Source organism: Pseudophryne corroboree, chromosome 8 (genome assembly GCF_028390025.1).
Source record: "Pseudophryne corroboree isolate aPseCor3 chromosome 8, aPseCor3.hap2, whole genome shotgun sequence".
In the NCBI taxonomy this organism is placed as follows: domain Eukaryota; kingdom Metazoa; phylum Chordata; class Amphibia; order Anura; family Myobatrachidae; genus Pseudophryne; species Pseudophryne corroboree.
Window position 1 is genome coordinate 174,219,685 of NC_086451.1, and position 14,612 is coordinate 174,234,296.

The 14,612-nt window shown below is 41.8% G+C and overlaps 2 non-coding genes across 2 annotated transcripts; both read left to right on the forward strand.

Annotated features, from left to right (window-relative positions):
• Window positions 1-9,338: 9,338 nt before the first annotated feature.
• On the forward strand, window positions 9,339-9,412 carry TRNAS-ACU (transfer RNA serine (anticodon ACU)). The gene has a single exon. It is a non-coding gene; the product is annotated as a tRNA-Ser (tRNA).
• Window positions 9,413-14,005: 4,593 nt separating this feature from the next.
• Window positions 14,006-14,079, forward strand: TRNAS-ACU (transfer RNA serine (anticodon ACU)). The gene has a single exon. It is a non-coding gene; the product is annotated as a tRNA-Ser (tRNA).
• The last annotated feature ends 533 nt before the right edge of the window (window positions 14,080-14,612 follow it).

Genomic DNA, 14,612 nt, shown 5'->3' on the forward strand with positions numbered 1-14,612 from the left:
CCCCCAGCCACCCAAGGGCCAGGGGTGAAGCCCGAGGCTGTCCCCCCCCCATCCAATGGGCTGCGGATGGGAGGGCTGATAGCCTTTGTTGTAAAATAAAAGATATTGTTTTTAGTAGCAGTACTACAAGTCCCAGCAAGCCTCCCCCGCATGCTGGTACTTGGAGAACCACAAGTACCAGCATGCGGCGGAAAAACGGGCCCGCTGGTACCTGTAGTACTACCACTAAAAAAATACCCAAAAAAACACAAGACACACACACCGTGAAAGTATAATTTTATTACATACATACACACATACATACATACTTACCTTATGTTCCCACGCAGGTCGGTCCTCTTCTCCAGTAGAATCCAAGGGGTACCTGTTGAATAAATTCTACTCACGAGATCCAGGGGTCCAGGCTCCTCGGCAAATCCAGGGATAATCCACGTACTTGAATAAAACAAAAAAACGGTTGCCCGACCACGAACTGAAAGGTGACCCATGTTTGCACATGGGTCACCTTCCCACGAATGCCAGAAACACACTTTGCCTTCTGGCTAAGTGGGTTTCTTCAGCCAATCAGGGAGTGCCACGTTGTAGCACTCTCCTGATCAGCTGTGTGCTCCTGTCCTCACTGACAGGCGGCACACGGCAGTGTTACAATGTAGCGCCTATGCGCTACATTGTAACCAATGATGGGAACTTTCTGCCCTGCGGTGACGTCACTTTAGGTCAACCGCAGGGCAGAAAGTTCCCATCATTGGTTACAATGTAGCGCATAGGCGCTACATTGTAACACTGCCGTGTGCCGCCTGTCAGTGAGGACAGCAGCACACAGCTGATCAGGAGAGTGCTACAACGTCGCACTCCCTGATTGGCTGAAGAAACCCACTTAGCCAGAAGGCAAAGTGTGTTTCTGGCATTCGTGGGAAGGTGACCCATGTGCAAACATGGGTCACCTTTCAGTTCGTGGTCGGGCAACCGTTTTTTTGTTTTATTCAAGTACGTGGATTATCCCTGGATTTGCCGAGGAGCCTGGACCCCTGGATCTCGTGAGTAGAATTTATTCAACAGGTACCCCTTGGATTCTACTGGAGAAGAGGACCGACCTGCGTGGGAACATAAGGTAAGTATGTATGTATGTGTGTATGTATGTAATAAAATTATACTTTCACGGTGTGTGTGTCTTGTGTTTTTTTGGGTATTTTTTTAGTGGTAGTACTACAGGTACCATCGGGCCCGTTTTTCCGCCGCATGCTGGTACTTGTGGTTCTCCAAGTACCAGCATGCGGGGGAGGCTTGCTGGGACTTGTAGTACTGCTACTAAAAACAATATCTTTTATTTTACAACAAAGGCTATCAGCCCTCCCATCCGCAGCCCATTGGATGGGGGGGGACAGCCTCGGGCTTCACCCCTGGCCCTTGGGTGGCTGGGGGGGGGGACCCCTTGATTGAAGGGGTTCCCACTCCCCCAGGGTACCCCGGCCAGGGGTGACTAGTTGGATTTTTGATGCCACGGCCGCAGGGCGCTGTATAAAAGTGACCCCCGGCTGTGGCATTATCTGTCCAGCTAGTGGAGCCCGGTGCTGGTTTTAAAAATACGGGGGACCCCTACTCTTTTTGTCCCCCGTATTTTTGGGACCAGGACCAGGCGCAGAGCCCGATGCTGGTTGCTTAAATATGGGGGAACCCCTGTCATTTTTTTCACCATATTTCTGCAACCAGGATCGGCTCAAAGAGCCCGAGGCTGGTTATGCTTAGGAGGGGGGACCCCACGCAATTTTTTTTTAAAAAATAAGCACTTTCCCACCCCTTCCCACTGATATACATGCACGGATCTCATGGATCCGTGCATGCCTATCCAATCACGAATTAAAAAAAAAGTTCTGTTTTTTTTTAGCACTTTTTTACGAGTTGAAATTTTTCACGGCAGTGTTTGTTCTTTTTTGGCTTTGCACTTCTTAGTAAATGACCGAGATTCATACTTAAACAGCCGCGTTTTGACCGATGGTGTATTCATTCGTAATTTTTTACCTGAACTTGCAAAAAATTACGAATGCCCTCATCACTGCCGTGATTAGTGTTTAGTAAATGACCGAGATTAACCGAGATGACACTTTGAAGAAAAAACGGCATCTCGGTCAAAATCGGGAGCTTAATAAATATACCCCACTGTGTGCTGTGTATCGCTTTTTTCAGGCAGAGAACGGATTATAAATAAAACTGGTGGTCACTATCAGCAAAACTCTGCACTGTACTGAGTACTCCTAATGCTCCCCAAAATTAGTAAATCAAGTGTCTCTCTAATCTATTCTAAACGGAGAGGACGCCAGCCACGTCCTCTCCCTATCAATCTCAATGCACGTGTGAAAATGGCGGCGACGCGCGGCTCCTTATATAGAATCCGAGTCTCGCGATAGAATCCGAGCCTCGCGAGAATCCGACAGCGTCATGATGACGTTCGGGCGCGCTCGGGTTAACCGAGCAAGGCGGGAAGATCCGAGTCGCTCGGACCCGTGAAAAAAAACATGAAGTTCGTGCGGGTTCGGATTCAGAGAAACCGAACCCGCTCATCTCTATTAGCTTAGTCATCCAGGGACCTTGGTGCAAATTTTAGGACTAAAAATAATATTGGGAGGTGTGAGGTGTTCAGAATAGACTGGAAAGGAGTAGAAATTATGGTTATTGAGCTTAATACTATAGGATCAAAATTACCCCCAAATTCTATGATTTTAGCTGTTTGAGGTTTTTAAAAAAAATCACCCGAATCCAAAACCCGAAAGGGTGGTTTTGCCAAAACGCGTCCGTATCCAAAACACAACTGCGGATCCGAAACCAAAACCAAAACATGAAACACGAAAAATGCCCGCTGCACATCTCTAGTTAGGGGAGAAGCATGTAGCCTTGTAGACTATGCACAGCTATATCTAGAAAAATATACGATCTAATCTTTAACCAACCAATGCAAGAAAGTATTTAATGTGAAAATACGAAACACTAGACTAATTGGAGGTGCGCCCTAAAGCAAATTACAATGTTAGGATTAGGGGGTTCGGAAAGACCTCTAGTGTATACACTACTATATACATTTTAAGATAGGAAGGTACAAATTACATATTCACATTGCATCTATGGGCTGGATTCAAATGTCCCTTTCCTCCCTCAATCGTGCCCGTCAGCAGCTATTCTAATGTTGCTGCCAACGGGTGCGACATGTTTATTTCAGCTCGCTACCCCCAGGGGAAACAAGCTGAAATGTGTGCAAAGAGACCCATTTGGGCAACCAAACGGTGTCTTTTCACGATCGCGCCCATTACTTTATTCAGGTTTAGGTGCTTTGTGCACCTAAACCAGAGTGTAATGGGCGCAATAATTGAGGGCATTTGAATTTCCCTTATATGTGTGTGTGTGATATACACACAGACACACATACTGTATTTCTTTATATAATGGACACCTCAGTTTCTATTCATTCATGTCCTGCCCCCTACTCTGTCAGACCCCTTCCCCTCTACTTTTCTGACCCCAAACGCCACTCATTCTTGTTGAGTGCTGGTGGGCCCATTCAGAATTTTGCTATGGGGCCCACAAAGGTCTAGTTACGCCACTGGGCAGGGTTATAGAGGAGGCGGTGCAAGGCATCCTGGGAACAGTCAAAGCTTTAGCCTGTTGGTGCCTTGGATCAACATCCAACTCTACACCCCGATGTTAGTGTAGTGCCTTTTGGGGTTAAGGTTTTACAGAAAGTTACAGGTTTTTTTAATTTAGTAAAATATGCCCCATTTTAAAGATAGGGCATTTAAATTTGTTGCACCTGTGCAGTACATAGCAGCCTGCAGGGCATGTACAGTGGCTTCATTTGGGTGCACATACATTGCCGGCTCCTGGTCGCAAACTGAAATTATTGTGTGTAAGTGGAATTAGCGGTGTTTATGTCATACAGGGGGGTGGGGGAGGTTTGTGGTTGGCGGGGGGCACGCTGTGCGATTATTATCCTGCATCTATACATACATGCGCTAACACCTGGACATACACTGATGTACCCACACCTAATATCCATACATACACGCCCTGACACCTGGACATACACCAACATTCCCACACCTGCATCTATACATACACATGCTGACACCTGGACATACACCAACATACAAGCACCTGCATCTATATATACACGCGCTGACAAATGGACATACACCGACGTACCCACACTTGCATCTATACATACATGCACTGACATCTGGACATACAAGCACCTGCATCTATACATACACGCGCTGACACCTGAACCTACACTGACGTTCCCACACCTGCATCTATACATACACATTCTGACACCTGGACATACACAGACGTACCCACACCTGCATCTATACATACACGCGTTGACACCTGGACGTACACTGACGTACACACACCTACATCTATATATGCATGGATGCAAATGTGGGTACGTCTGTATACGTCCAGTTGTTAGCATGTGTATGTATAGATGTTAGGTGTGGGTACATCAGTGTATGTCCAGGTGTCAGCACATGTATGTATAGATTCACATGTGGGTACGTTGGTGTACGTTTAGGGGTCAGCGTGTTTATGTATAGATGTTGGTGTGTGTATGTCAGTGTACGTACAGATATAGGTGTGTGTATGTATGTATGTATGTATGTATGTATATGTATAGAGGAAGGTGTGATACATACATATAACACATACATGATAGATACATACATATATCACACACACGATAGATAGATAGATAGATAGATAGATAGATAGATAGATAGATAGATAGATAGATAGATAGAACACATACATACAAGATAGATACATACATACATACATACATACATGATAGATACATATATACACACACACATACGATAGATAGATAGATAGATAGATAGATAGATAGATAGATAGATAGATAGATAGATAGATATCACAAACATATATGATTCATACATATATCACACACACATACATGATACATACATGAGAAAGACCTGGGATGGTGATGAGGCCCGGGCCCCCTGCTGATGTTGCGTTGAGGAAGGCAGTGTTCCAGGGCGGATGCCAGTCGGGGAGAGCGCCGCGCAGCCCGGGAAAAATACTGCTGAGGAGCTACATCTGGAAGAGACCCAGGGAGGGAGAGTGTCACATGCCCCATACTTCGCGGCACACTCTGCAGGCCTGCACATGGGAAGGGAGGTCAGGGGCCAGGATGAACCTCAACCTGTGAGAACTATCTTCATGATCAAGAGATCTCATATGCAAGATAAGTATGTGTTGGGAAAGGGCTGGGGAGGGCGGCTGCTCGGGCGCACCCTCGTCAAGTTAAGGAGATTTAACTGAGGAAGCACAAGGGAACTCTCGTCTGGGGACAACAACTGCAGGGAGACCACATCTTTTCAGATGAACATGGGAGGGCGGAAGGCTGCCGAATACTGAAGCACCCTCAGACATTAAACCATATGCAACAACTATTGCAAGCATTCCTGGGGGAAGGTCTGCAGCAGACGGATTTGCATTCAGTGATGTCATCCAAGCAGTGGGCCAAAGTTGGCTGGAACCCTCATCTGTATATGAAAAGAGAAAAGGGGCATGCGGGGCATGGCGGTCTTTTGCGGCGCTTGGATAACCCCAAGTTTGCATTAAACACCCCCACCCTCCTTCGGTGTGGGGCTCATGTTGGCCATGCCCAAGCCCCTGAAGCATTCAAGCTGATTTCTTGCAGCAGCTGGGCACTGTAACAGCTTCAGAGCTGCTCTACAAGACAAGTAAAAGGGTGTGGGCCCTGCAGCACCACCGGTAGTTTGCATACACACATATATAGGACAGCATCTCTTATATGCCCCAGGGTCAATAAAATAGTATCCTTGTCTAGGCTATCCATCCCCTCAGATAAGGCATTTGTCCATGCCGCTACAGCACTACACACCCAGGTCGACGCAATTGCCGGTCTGAGTAAGGTACCTGAATGTGTATAAATGGACTTCAGGGTAATCTCCTGTTTGCGGTCAGCACACTCTTTGAGGGTAGCCGTATCCTGGGACGGGAGGGCTACCTTCTTGGATAAGCGTGTTAATGCTTTGTCCACCCTAGGGGAGGATTCCCATCGTAACCTATCCGTTGATGGGAAAGGATACGCCATAAGAATCCTTTTGGAAATCTGCAGTCTTTTATCTGGAGATTTCCAAGCTTTTTCACATAACTCGTTCAGCTCGTGTGAGGGGGGAAAGGTTACCTCAGGCTTCTTTCCCTTGTACATATGTACCCTCTTGTCAGCGACAGGGGGTTACTCTGTGATGTGCAAAACATCTTTTATTGCCATAATCATAAATCGAATTGATTTTGCCAATTTTGGCTGTAACTTTGCATCATCGTAATCGACACTGGAGTCAGAATCCGTGTCGGTATCTGTGTCAACAAACTGGGATAGTGGGCGCTTATGAGACCCTGACAGTCCCTGCAACATAGGATCAGGCATGGGTTGAGACCCTGACTGTCCCAAAGCTTCTGCCTTGTCTAATCTTTTGTGCAATGAGTTTACACTAGCATTTAAAACATTCCACATATCCATCCAATCAGCTGTCGGCAGAGAAACCACATTCATTTGCTCCCGCTCCTCTCTAATATAGCCTTCTTCCTCAGACATGTCGACACACGTGTACCGACACACCACACACACAGGGAATGCTTTTTCTGAAGACAGTTTCCCCACAAGGCCCTTTGGAGAGACAGAGAGAGAGAGTATGCCAGCACACACCCCAGCGCTATATAACCCTATATAACACAGTAACTTAATGTTTGCCCAGTAGTGCTGCTGTATGTAATTTGCGAATTATGTGCCCCCCCCCCCTCTTTTCAACCCTCTTGTCTAACGTGGTATAAGCAGGGTAGAGTCCGGGGAGCTTCCTCTCAGCGGTGCTGTGGAGAAAAAATGGCGCTGGTGAGTGCTGAGGGAGAAGCCCCGCCCCCTCGGAGGCGGGCTTCTGTCCCGCTTAAACTGTAAAATTGGTGGGGGCTCATACATTTATACAGTGCCCAGCTGTATATATGTTATATTTTTGCGAAAGAGGTTTATATTGCTGCCCAGGGCGCCCCCCCTGCGCCCTGCACCCTTACAGTGACCGGAGTATGTGAGGTGTATGGGAGCAATGGCGCACAGCTGCAGTGCTGTGCGTTACCTCAGTGAAGATCATGAACTCTGCGGAGCCCGTCTATCCCCATGGTCCTTACGGAGTCCCCAGCATCCTCTAGGACGTTCGAGAAACTAGGATTTTAATACCTACCGGTAAATCCTTTTCTCTTAGTCTGTAGAGGATGCTGGGCACCCGTCCCAGTGTGTACTGTGTCTGCAGTTATTAAATGGCCCTTAACTCCAGAACATTTATGTGGAGACAACTTTCCTGACTTGACCATCTTCCTTGGACGTTTTCCCCCTGTGTGACTGCTCCCCAGCCTCGGAGGGTTGCATCTGTGGTCCCTAGGATCCAGTGCTGGATCCCGAACCATCGCCCCTCTAGGAGGTGAGAACTGTGCAGCCACCAATGGAGTGAGATTCTGGTCTTGGAAGACAGGATTATCCTCCGGTGCATGTGTAGGTGGGATCCGGACCACTTGTCCAACAGGTCCAACTGGAAAACTCTGGCATGGAACCAGCCAAACTGAATGGGCTCGTAGGCCGCAACCATCTTACCCAGCAACCAAATGCATTGATGGATTAACACTCTTGCTGGTTTCAGAATTTGTTTGACCAGACTCTGGATCTCCAGAGCCTTTCCACTGGAAGAAAACCTCTTCTGTGTCCAGTATCACTCCCAAAAACAACAACCGCGTCTTTGGGACCAACTGCGATTTTGGCAAGTTTAGGAGCCAACTATGTTGTTGAAGAACTGTCAGGGAGAGTGCAATGTTTTGCACTAACTGGTCCCTGGATTTCGCCTTTATCAAAAGATCATCCAAGTACGGGATAATTGTTACTCCTTGCTTGCGATCACCCTGGTGAAAATCCTCGGAGCCGTGGACAGACCAAACGGCAATGTCTGAAATTGGTAATGACAATACTGAATTGCAAACCTCAGGTAGCTTGATGCAGTTGCTAAATGGGAACATGTAAGTAGGCATCCTTTATGTCTACCAAAACCATGAAATCTCTTTCGTCCGGACTGGAGATCACTACCCTGAGAGATTCCATCTTGAAATTGAATTTCTTTAGGAATAAATTGAGGGATTTCAGATTTTAGATTGGTCTGACTGAGCCGTCCGGCTTCGGGACCACGAAGCGGCTTGAATAAAAACACAGTTAGTGTGTATGGCTATTAACCAAAAGGTTGGTGGTTCAATCCCACCCAGGGACGTAATTGACCTTGTTATCAGATTTTGGTGATCTTTAAGGAAGCACAATTTAGCAGTGGGTTGCAGAGAAAAAGAAATATGCTGGCAAAAAAAATCCAATTGAGTGATTAAACAGCTCTTCATTTTCTGGCTTTATTTTTATGCTAACAAATTTGTTCTCTGAAAAGTGTCCACAAAGCCAAGTCTCTGATTAACACCTTTGTAAGGATGGTTTTTAACCTATTACTAAATTAAACTTGCTTCATTGGAAAGGCAGCAAGATGCATCCTCATTTCAATGTCTACTGAAATAATACAGGTTGACACCAGGAAACATTAACGCCAATGCATCCTTGCTGCTTTCTCATGTGGAAGTCTGTTTAATGTGAAAACAAGGTGATATCTAATTAGCACACAGGTAAGGAATTAAGAAAATCTTTATTTAAGGGTGAAGATGTTTCTCACAAAATTGTTGCCCCAATGCATCATTGAAATTCAAGCTGGAAAGATGATTTTAATATATCACTTGTACATTTTGTATTGCTCTTCTGGTGACAATGTAGTTTGTTTTTGTCAATTACCATTTTAATAATAGGGTAAAGAAAATTAAGTGGATTTTTGAAAGAAAACAATACTGTCTATATACTATTAAAACAAATTAAAATGGTAAAAGTTATTGTACTGTAAGTAAAAATAAAAGAGCCAACATATCAATCCCAGTTTTGGATTACTTTAATTAACAAAGAAAAAATGCATATAGCAGAGGATAGTTTCAATCTGCCTACCTCTGGGTAATGGGCCCAGCATGCTTTCATTGCAGTACTCTGCTGCACATGTAAGTGCAAGAGATCCTGAAGCACTCACTCATCATGGGAAAGTACCAATGTGTTTCTTCGTTGGTTGATTTAAGAAAATTCTTACAAAAACTCTCCAGATTATTGACTTTTTAAAGTTTTTCTAGGAAACGTTCTAGATGAATGCTTATTAGCCTTTGTCAGTATGTACTTTTTGCAAAGTGTCTCTGTGGCGCAATCGGTTAGTGTGTCTGGCTACTAACCAAAAGGTTGGTGGTTCAATCCCACCCAGGGACGTAATTGACCTTGTGATCAGGTTTTGGTGATATTTAAGTAGACAAGTCAAAATTTCAAACCCCCTCTTATGGTGTAGGGTACCTGGCCTTCTCTGATGTAATCAGAGTTAGATTTGATTCAGTGATTTTATAAAAAACAGCTAGGAAGCACAATTTAGCAATGGGTTGCAGAGAAAAAAATATGCTGGTAGAAAAATCCAATTGAGTGATTAAACAGCTCTTCATTTTCTGCCTTTATTTTTATGCTAACAAATTTGTTCTCTAAAAAGTGTCCACAAAGCCAAGTCTCTGATTAACACCTTTGTAGGGATGGTTTTTCACCTATAACTAAATTAAACTTGCTTCATTGGAAAGGCAGCAAGATGCATCCTCATTTCAATGTCTACTGAAATAATACAGGTTGACACCAGGAAACATTAACGCCACTGCATCCTTGCTGCTTTCTCATGTAGAAGTCTGTTTAATGTGAAAACAAGGTGACATCTAATTAGCACACAGGTAAGGAATTAAGAAAATATTTAAGGGTGAAGATGTTTCTCACAAAATCGTTGCCCCAATGCATCATTGAAATTCAAGCTGGAAAGATGATTTTAATATATCACTTGTACATTTTGTATTGCTCTTCTGGTGACAATGTAGTTTGTTTTTGTCAATTACCCTTTTAATAATAGGGTAAAGAAAATTAAGTGGATTTTTTAAAGAAAACTATACTGTCAATATACTATTAAAACAAATTAAAATGGTAAAAGTTATTGTACTTTAAGTAAAAATAAAAGAGCAAAAATATCAATCCCAGTTTTGATTACTTAAATTAACAAAAAAAAATGCATATAACAAAGGATAGTTTCAATCTGCCTACCTCTGGGTTATGGGCCCAGCATGCTTCCATTGCAGTACTCTGCTGCACATGTAAGTGCAAGAGATCCTGAAGCACTCACTCATCATGGGAAAGTACCAATGTGTTTCTTCATTGGTTGATGGAAGAAACATCTTACAAAAACTCTCCAGATTATTGACTTTTTAAAGTTTTTCTAGGAAACGTTCTAGATGTATACTTATTAGACTTTGTCAGTATGTACTTTTCGCAAAGTGTCTCTGTGGCGCAATCAGTTAGTGTGTCCGGCTACTAACCAAAAGGTTGGTGGTTCAATCCCAACCAGGGATGTAATTGACCTTGTTATCAGATTTTGGTGATCTTTAAGTAGACAAGTCAAAATTTCAAACCCCCTGTTATGGTGTAGGGTACCTGGCCTTCTCTGATGTAATCAGAGTTAGATTTGATTCAGTGATTTTATAAAAACAGCTAGGAAGCACAATTTAGCAGTGGGTTGCAGAGAAAAAGAAATATGCTGGCAAAAAAAATCCAATTGAGTGATTAAACAGCTCTTCATTTTCTGGCTTTATTTTTATGCTAACAAATTTGTTCTTTGAAAAGTGTCCACAAAGCCAAGTCTCTAATTAACACCTTTGTAGGGATGGTTTTTCACCTATTACTAAATTAAGCTTGCTTCATTGGAAAGGCAGCAAGATGCATCCTCATTTCAATGTCTACTGAAATAATACAGGTTGACACCAGGAAACATTAACGCCACTGTATCCTTGCTGCTTTCTCATGTGGAAGTCTGTTTAATGTGAAAACAAGGTGATATCTAATTAGCACACAGGTAAGGAATTAAGAAAATCTTTATTTAAGGGTGAAGATGTTTCTCACAAAATCGTTGCCCCAATGCATCATTGAAATTCAAGCTGGAAAGATGATTTTAATATATCACTTGTACATTTTGTATTGCTCTTCTGGTGACAATGTAGTTTGTTTTTGTCAATTACCATTTTAATAATAGGGTAAAGAAAATTAAGTGGATTTTTGAAAGAAAACAATACTGTCAATATACTATTAAAACAAATTAAAATGGTAAAAGTTATTGTACTTTAAGTAAAAATAAAAGAGCCAAAATATCAATCCCAGTTTTGGATTACTTTAATTAACAAAAAAAAATGCATATAGCAGAGGATAGTTTCAATCTGCCTACCGCTGGGTTATGGGCCCAGCATGCTTCCATTGCTGTACTCTGCTGCACATGTAAGTGCAAGAGATCCTGAAGCACTCACTCATCATGGGAAAGTACCAATGTGTTTCTTCGTTGGTTGATGGAAGAAACATCTTACAAAAACTCTCCAGATTATTGACTTTTTAAAGTTTTTCTAGGAAACGTTTTAGATGAATGCTTATTAGCCTTTGTCAGTATGCACTTTTGCAAAGTGTCTTTGTGGCGCAATCAGTTAGTGTGCACGGCTATTAACCAAAAGGTTGGTGGTTCAATCCCACCCAGGGACGTAATTGACCTTGTTATCAGATTTTGGTGATCTTTAAGTAGACAAGTCAAAATTTCAAACCCCCTCTTATGGTGTAGGGTACCTGGCCTTCTCTGATGTAATCAGAGTTAGATTTGATTCAGTGATTTTATAAAAACAGCTAGGAAGCACAATTTAGCAGTGGGTTGCAGAGAAAAAGAAATATGCTGGCAAAAAAATCCAATTGAGTGATTAAACAGCTCTTCATTTTCTGGCTTTATTTTTATGCTAACAAATTTGTTCTCTGAAAAGTGTCCACAAAGCCAAGTCTCTGATTAACACCTTTGTAAGGATGGTTTTTCACCTATTACTAAATTAAACTTGCTGCATTGGAAAGGCAGCAAGATGCATCCTCATTTCAATGTCTACTGAAATAATACAGGTTGACACCAGGAAACATTAACGCCACTGCATCCTTGCTGCTTTCTCATGTGGAAGTCTGTTTAATGTGAAAACAAGGTGATATCTAATTAGCACACAGGTAAGGAATTAAGAAAATCTTTATTTAAGGGTGAAAATGTTTCTCACAAAATCGTTGCCCCAATGCATCATTGAAATTCAAGCTGGAAAGATGATTTTAATATATCACTTGTACATTTTGTATTGCTCTTCTGGTGACAATGTAGTTTGTTTTTGTCAATTACCATTTTAATAATAGGGTAAAGAAAATTAAGTGGATTTTTAAAAGAAAACAATACTTTCAATATACTATTAAAACAAATTAAAATGGTAAAAGTTATTGTACTTTAATGAAAAATAAAAGAGCAAAAATATCAATCCCAGTTTTGGATTACTTTAATTAACAAAAAAAATGCATATAGCAGAGGATAGTTTTAATCTGCCTACCTCTGGGTTATGGGCCCAGCATGCTTCCATTGCAGTACTCTATTGCACATGTAAGTGCAAGAGATCCTGAAGCACTCACTCATCATGGGAAAGTACCAATGTGTTTCTTCGTTGGTGGATGGAAGAAACATTTTACAAAAACTCTCCAGATTATTGACTTTTTAAAGTTTTTCTAGGAAACGTTTTAGATGAATGCTTATTAGCCTTTGTCAGTATGTACTTTTGCAAAGTGTCTCTGTGGCGCAATCAGTTAGTCTGTACGGCTATAAACCAAAAGGTTGGTGGTTCAATCCCACCCAGGGACGTAATTGACCTTGTTATCAGATTTTGGTGATCTTTAAGTAGACAAGTCAAAATTTCAAATCCCCTCTTATTGTGTAGGGTACCTTGCCTTCTCTGATGTAATCAGAGTTAGATTTGATTCAGTGATTTTATAAAAACAGCTAGGAAGCACAATTTAGCAGTGGGTTGCAGAGAAAAAGAAATATGCTGGCAAAAAAATCCAATTGAGTGATTAAACAGCTCTTCATTTTCTGGCTTTATTTTTATGCTAACAAATTTGTTCTCTGAAAAGTGTCCACAAAGCCAAGTCTCTGATGAACACCTTTGTAAGGATGGTTTTTCACCTATTACTAAATTAAACTTGCTTCATTGGAAAGGCAGCAAGATGCATCCTCATTTCAATGTCTACTGAAATAATACAGGTTGACACCAGGAAACATTAACGCCAATGCATACTTGCTGCTTTCTCATGTGGAAGTCTGTTTAATGTGAAAACAAGGTGATATCTAATTAGCACACAGGTAAGGAATTAAGAAAATCTTTATTTAAGGGTGAAGATGTTTCTCACAAAATCGTTGCCCCAATGCATCATTGAAATTCAAGCTGGAAAGATGATTTTAATATATCACTTGTACATTTTGTATTGCTCTTCTGGTGACAATGTAGTTTGTTTTTGTCAATTACCATTTTAATAATAGGGTAAAGAAAATTAAGTGGATTTTTGAAAGAAAACAATACTGTCAATATACTATTAAAACAAATTAAAATGGTAAAAGTTATTGTACTTTAAGTAAACATAAAATAGCTAACATATCAATCCCAGTTTTGGATTACTTTAACAAAAAAAATGCATATAGCAGAGGATAGTTTCAATCTGCCTACCTCTGGGTAATGGGCCCAGCATGCTTTCATTGCAGTACTCTGCTGCACATGTAAGTGCAAGAGTTCCCGAAGCACTCACTCATCATTGGAAAGTACAAATGTGTTTCTTCGTTGGTTGATTTAAGAAAATTCTTACAAAAACTCTCCAGATTATTGACTTTTTAAAGTTTTTCTAGGAAACGTTCTAGATGAATGCTTATTAGCCTTTGTCAGTATGTACTTTTTGCAAAGTGTCTCTGTGGCGCAATCGGTTAGTGTGTCTGGCTACTAACCAAAAGGTTGGTGGTTCAATCCCACCCAGGGACATAATTGACCTTGTGATCAGGTTTTGGTGATATTTAAGTAGACAAGTCAAAATGTCAAACCCCCTCTAATGGTGTAGGGTACCTGGCCTTCTCTGATGTAATCAGAGTTAGATTTGATTCAGTGATTTTATAAAAAACAGCTAGGAAGCACAATTTAGCAATGGGTTGCAGAGAAAAAAATATGCTGGTAGAAAAATCCAATTGAGTGATTAAACAGCTCTTCATTTTCTGCCTTTATTTTTATGCTAACAAATTTGTTCTCTAAAAAGTGTCCACAAAGCCAAGTCTCTGATTAACACCTTTGTAGGGATGGTTTTTCACCTATAACTAAATTAAACTTGCTTCATTGGAAAGGCAGCAAGATGCATCCTCATTTCAATGTCTACTGAAATAATACAGGTTGACACCAGGAAACATTAACGCCACTGCATCCTTGCTGCTTTCTCATGTAGAAGTCTGTTTAATGTGAAAACAAGGTGATATCTAATTAGCACACAGGTAAGGAATTAAGAAAATCTTTATTTAAGGGTGAAG